Source organism: Pongo pygmaeus, chromosome X, assembly GCF_028885625.2.
Source record: "Pongo pygmaeus isolate AG05252 chromosome X, NHGRI_mPonPyg2-v2.0_pri, whole genome shotgun sequence".
Lineage (NCBI taxonomy): Eukaryota > Metazoa > Chordata > Mammalia > Primates > Hominidae > Pongo > Pongo pygmaeus.
Genome location: NC_072396.2, coordinates 119,859,234 through 119,865,233, shown reverse-complemented (window position 1 = coordinate 119,865,233; position 6,000 = coordinate 119,859,234).

Below are 6,000 nucleotides of genomic sequence, written 5' to 3'. Positions count from 1 at the left end.
CTGCTAATTTTTTTGTATTTTTAGTAGAGACGGGGTTTCACCGTGTTAGCCAGGATGGTCTCGATCTCCTGACCTCGTGATCCGCCCGTCTCGGCCTCCCAAAGTGCTGGGATTACAGACATGAGCCACCGCGCCCGGCCTGTTCTTGTTTTTGAGACAGAGTCTCACTTTGTTTCCCAGGCTGGAGTGCAGTGGCACAATCACGGCTCACTGCAGCTTCAAACTCCTAGGATCAAGCAATCCTCCTGCTTCAGTCTGTTGAGTAGCTGGGACCATAGGTGTGTACCACCACACTCAGCTAATTTTTACATTTTTTGTAGAGATGAGGTCTTGCTTTGTTGCCCAGGCTGGTCTTGAACTCTTGGGCTCAAGCGATCCCCCCACATCAGCCTCCTAAATTGCTGGGATTACATGTATGAACCACCGTGCCTGGCCCATATATTAATAATATAATAAAATATATTATGAAAAATGATCTCTAAACCTATCACCTGGAGGTAACCACTAGCAGTATGTTGGTTTATCTTCTTCTTGGCCTTTTTATACTATGTGTGTGTATCCACAGACATACACACACATTTAAACCAAAACCTTCCTTATTCAGTTGGCCACGGCCATAATGACACTCTTCTATACAGAACTCTCATCCTTCACATCGAATGCCAGGGAAATATTTCCTCAGCAGTTTCTTCTCTGATTCCATCCACTGCAGCCATAATGAAGAGGAATATAGAGACCAAATCCACCTCAGGAGCACAGGAATACTGAAAGCAATGGAGAGAAGATGGAAATTCTGGCCAGCTGCTTACTAGGACAACATCAAATCAAGGCCACCACTACACATAAAATACAAGAAAACTAGTAGTGAGAAGCCATTTTCTTTCCCTTTAAAAACTAAAACAACAAAATCATTACAACATGCAATTATGAACCTTTTTCAGGGTCTTCTCCTTTATTTTTTTATTTTTTATTTTTTTGAGACAGAGTCTTGCTCTGTCACCCAGGCTGGAGTGCAGTGGCATGATCTAGGCTCACTGCAACCTCCGCCTCCCGGGTTCAAGCAATTCTCCCTCTTCAGCCTCCCGAGTAGCTGGGACCACAGGCATGCACCACCACACCTGGCTAACTTTCATATTTTTATTAGAGACAAGGTTTCATCATATTGGCCAGTCTGGTCTTGAACTCCTGACCTCAAGTGATCCACCGCCTCAGCCTCCCAAAGTGCTGGAATTACAGGTGTAAGCCACCGTACCCAAGCTTCTTCTTTATTTTTGTTTGGAAACTATTTAGTTTATGTAAGAATTCCTAGAGGTTATAAGGCTTTCTGGACTAAATGCCCAAGAGACTCCTGAGGTGTACACCAGACACTATTTGATTCCTTGTTACTGTGGCATGTAGTTCCAGGCACTACTAACAGCCACTCATGCCATGGTGGTTCTGGGAAGTCCAAATATACATTGAAGGCCAGAGAGTTGGGTATTGTCCATCCAGGGTATTGTGAGCCTTCAAACCACTTCTGTCACATAGCTGAAAATATGCCTTTAGGGTCTTCTCTTCTGCACCTCCTAGGCACTTTTCTCAAACCTATCCAAAGATTAGAATTTGGCTTTTCTTTTCTTTCTTTCTTTTTTTTCTTTTTCTTTCTTTTTTTTTTTTTTTTTTTTTGAGACAGAGTCTTGCTCTATCACCCAGGCTGGAGTGCAGTGGCACAAACTCAGCTCACTGCAACCTCTGCCCCCTGGGTTCATGCGATTCTTGTGCCTGAGCCTCCCAAGTAGCTGGGATTACAGTCGTGCCACCATGTCCGGCTAATTTTTTTGTATTTTTAGTGGAGACAGAGTTTCGCCATGTTGGTCAGGCTGGTCTCGAACTTCTGACCTCAGGTGATCCACCTGCCTCAGCCTCCCAAAGTGCTGGGATTACAGGCGTGAGCCACCATGCCTGACCTGAATTTGGCTTTTCTATATGAGACCATGTCTTAGCTCAGGCTGCTATAATAACGTACCATAGACTGGGTGGCTTAAATAACAGAAATTTATTTCTCACAGTTCTGGAGGCTGGAAAAATTCAAGAACAAAGTGCTAGCCAGGCTGGGCATGGTGTCTCATGCCTGTAATCCCAAAACTTTGGGAGGTGAAGCAGGAAGATCACTTGAGGCCAGGAGTTCGAGACTAGCCAGGACAACATCGAGAGACCCCATATCTACAACAACAAAAAGTACTAACCAATTTGGGTCCTAGTGAGAGCCCCCTCTTGGCTTGCAGAAGGTCATCTTCTTGCTGAATTATCACATGGTAGATGTAGAAAGAGCAGAGACGGAGAAAGACACAGAGAGAGAGAGAGAGACCTCATGTCTTATCCTTTTAAGGGCATTAATCCCAGGATTGGGGCTCCACCCTCATGTTCTCATCTAAACCGAATTACCTGCCAAGGTCCTACCTCCTAATACCATCACATGGCAGGGAGGTGTTTCGGCCTTTAACTTACAAATTTTGAGGGGATACAAATATTTAGTCCGTAACAGACCTCTAAGTAAAATTTCACTTGAAAAATTGGTTCCATGGCTGGGCGTGGTGGCTCACGCCTGTAATCCCAGCACTTTGGGAGGCTAAGGCAGGTGGATCACAAGGTCAGTAGATCAAGACCATCCTGGTCAACATGATGAAACCCCGTCTCTACTAATATACAAAAAAAAAAAAAAATTAGCCGGGTGTAGTGGCATGCACCTGTAGTCCCAGCTACTCAGGAGGCTGAGGCAGGGAGCCTCCTCCCGCTTGAACCCGGGAGTCGGAGGTTGTGGTGAGCCAAGATCACACCACTGCACTCCAGCCTGGTGACAGAGTGAGACTGCATCTCAAAAAAAAAAATTCGTTCTATGGTTATAATTTAGCCAACAGAATCCACAGTTCCAGGCAATCGTAATATATCATTTTTACCCAATCAATTTACAAACGGCTTATATCATTTTGCTCTAGTACTCTGTTTCATTTTACATTGTTATTGGTTTCTTGCACTTTGGATGTGGTAGGTAATTCACTGAACTTCCCCTTTTCCAGGACATTATTGTTTCTGTTCATCATTAGATGCCATCTTGCATTTCATAGTCTCTATCACCTGATGTAAAAATTACCATTATTGGCTCCTAGTCCAATAACCTCTTTTACTAAGACCAGGCTTACCTTTCTAACCTTTCCTAAGGTATATTGGGGCATTTTAACTAGAATCAATAGTTTCCAGTACCTGTGTCTCATACCTGGGAGGCAATGGATATGATCACAGCCATCTCCCCTCTCTGTGCCAAAGAAATTTATGGGACTGATGGCTGGATCCACAGTCTAAATAATCAAAATGAAGAGTGTTTCCAACCTTTTGTTCACCGGATCCATCAGTAAGAGTGCAGTCTCCTCTGCTCTTGAAACCCATGAGAGGCCAGGTGCAGTGGCTCAGGACTATAATTTTCTGTCTCATTGATCTGTCTAATATTGACAGTGGGATGTTAAAGTCTCCCACTATTATTATGTTGCAGTCTAAGTCTCTTTGTAGGTCTCTAAGAACTTGCTTTATGAATCTGGGTGCTCCTGTATTGGGTGCGTACATATTTAGGATAGTTAGCTCTTCTTGTTGCATTGATCCCTTTACCACTGTGTAATGCCCTTCTTTGTCTTTTTTGATCTTTGTTGGTTTAAAGTCTGTTTTATCAGAGACTAGGATTGCAACCTTTGCTTTTTTTTGCTTTCCATTTCCTTGGTAAATATTCCTCCATCCCTTTATTTTGAGCCTACACGTGTCTTTGCATGTGAGATGGGTCTCCTGAATATGGCACACCGATGGGTCTTGACTCTTTGTCCAATTTGTCAGTCTGTGTCTTTTAATTGGGGCATTTAGCCCATTTACATTTAAGGTTAATATTGTTATGTGTGAATTTCATCCAGTCATTATGATGCTAGCTGTTTATTTTGACTGTTAGTTGATGCAGTTTCTTCATGGTGTCAGTGGTCTTTACAATTTGGTATGTTTTTGCAGTGGCTGGTACTGGTTATTCCTTTTCATGTTTAGTGCTTCCTTCAGAAGCTCTTGTAAGTCAGGCCTGGTGGTGACAAAATCTCTCAGCATTTGCTTGTCTGTAAAGGATTTTATTTCTCCTTCACTTATGAAGCTTAGTTTGGCTGGATATGACATTCTGGGTTGAAAATTCTTTTCTTTAAGAATGTTGAATATTAGCTGGGCATGGTGGCTCACGCCTGTAATCCCAGCACTTTGGGAGGCCGAGGCAGGTGTATCATCTGAGGTTGGGAGTTGAGACCAGCCTGGCCAACATGGAGAAACCCTGTCTCCAGTAAAAATACAAAACTGGCTGGGCGTGGTGGCGCATGCCTGTAATCCCAGCTACTTGGGAGGCTGAGGCTGGAGAATCACTTGAACCCAGGAGGTGGAAGTGGCGGTGAGCCGAGATTGCGCCATTTCTTTCCAGCCTGGGCATCAAGAGCGAAACTCTGTCTCACAAAAAAATAAAAACAGAATGTTGAATATTGGCCCCCACTCTCTTCTGGCTTGTAGGTTTTCTGCTGAGAGATCTGCTGTTAGTCTGATGGGCTTCCCTTTGTGGGTAACCTGACCTTTCTCTCTGGCTGCCGTTAACATTTTTTCCTTCATTTCAACCTTGGTGAATCTGACAATTATGTGTCTTGGAGTTGCTCTTCTCATGGAGTATCTTTGTGGTGTTCTCTGTATTTCCTGAATTTGAATGTTGGCCTGTCTTGCTAGGTTGGGGAAGTTCTCCTGGATAATACCCTGAAGAGTGTTTTCGAACTTGCTTCCATTCTCCCAGTCACTTTCAGGTACACCAGTCAAACGTAGGTTTGATCTTTTCCATGGTCCCATACTTCTTGGAGGCTTTGTTCGTTCCTTTTCATTCTTTTTTCTCTAATCTTGTCTTCATGCTTTATTTCATTAAGTTGATCTTCAATCTCTGATATCCTTTCTTCTACTTGATGATTCAGCTATTGATACTTCTGTATGCTTCACAAAGTTCTCGTGCTGTGTTTTTCAGTTCCGTCAGGTAATTCATGTTCTTCTCTAAACTGATTATTCTAGTTAGCAATTCGTCTAACCTTTTTTCAAGGTTCTTAGTTTCCTTGCATTGGGTTAGAACGTGCTCCTTTAGCTTGGAGGAGTTTGTTATTACCCACCTTCTGAAGCCTACCTCTGTCAATTCATCAAACTCATTCTCCGTCCAGTTTTGCTCCCTTGCTGGCACGGAGTTGTGATCCTTTGGAGGAGTAGAGGCATTCTGGGTTTTGGCATTTTCAGCCTTTTTGCACTGTTTTTTTCTCATCTTCATGGATTTATTTACCTTTGGCCTTTGATGTTGGTGACCTTCGGATGGGGTTTTTGTGTGGATGTCCTTTTTGTTGATGTTGATGGTATTCCTTTCTGTTTGTTAGTTTTCCTTCTAACAGTCAGGCCCTTCTGCTGCAGGTCTCCTGGAGTTTGCTGGAGGTCCACTCCAGATCCTGTTTTGCTGGGTATCACCAGTGGAGGTTGCAGAACGTGCTCCTCCATGCAGAAGATTGCTGCCTGTTCCTTCCTCTGGAAGTTTCATCCCAGAGGGGCACCTGCCAGATGCCAGCTGGAGCTCTCCTGTATGAGATGTCTGTCAACCCCTGCTGGGAGGTGTCTCCTAGTCAGGAGGCATGGGGGTCAAGGACCCACTTGAGGAGGCAGTCTGTCCATTAGCAGAGCTCGAGCACCATGCTGGGAGATCTGCTGCTCTCTTTTTTTCTACTTTTATAATGTCAAAAGCAAAGACTTTTTTCCACTCTTATTGAACTGAGTTATCTTCCAAAGTTGTAATATCTATACAAACTCAAATCGTTATTTAAAAAGTGTTAAATATCATGCATGAATGAGTATTTTCAAGTCTGGAAAGACTGTTAGAAATTTAATTGAAGGCTTCCATAGCAGGCTGAACTTGAGCATGAGGGACCACCTGGTATCCTA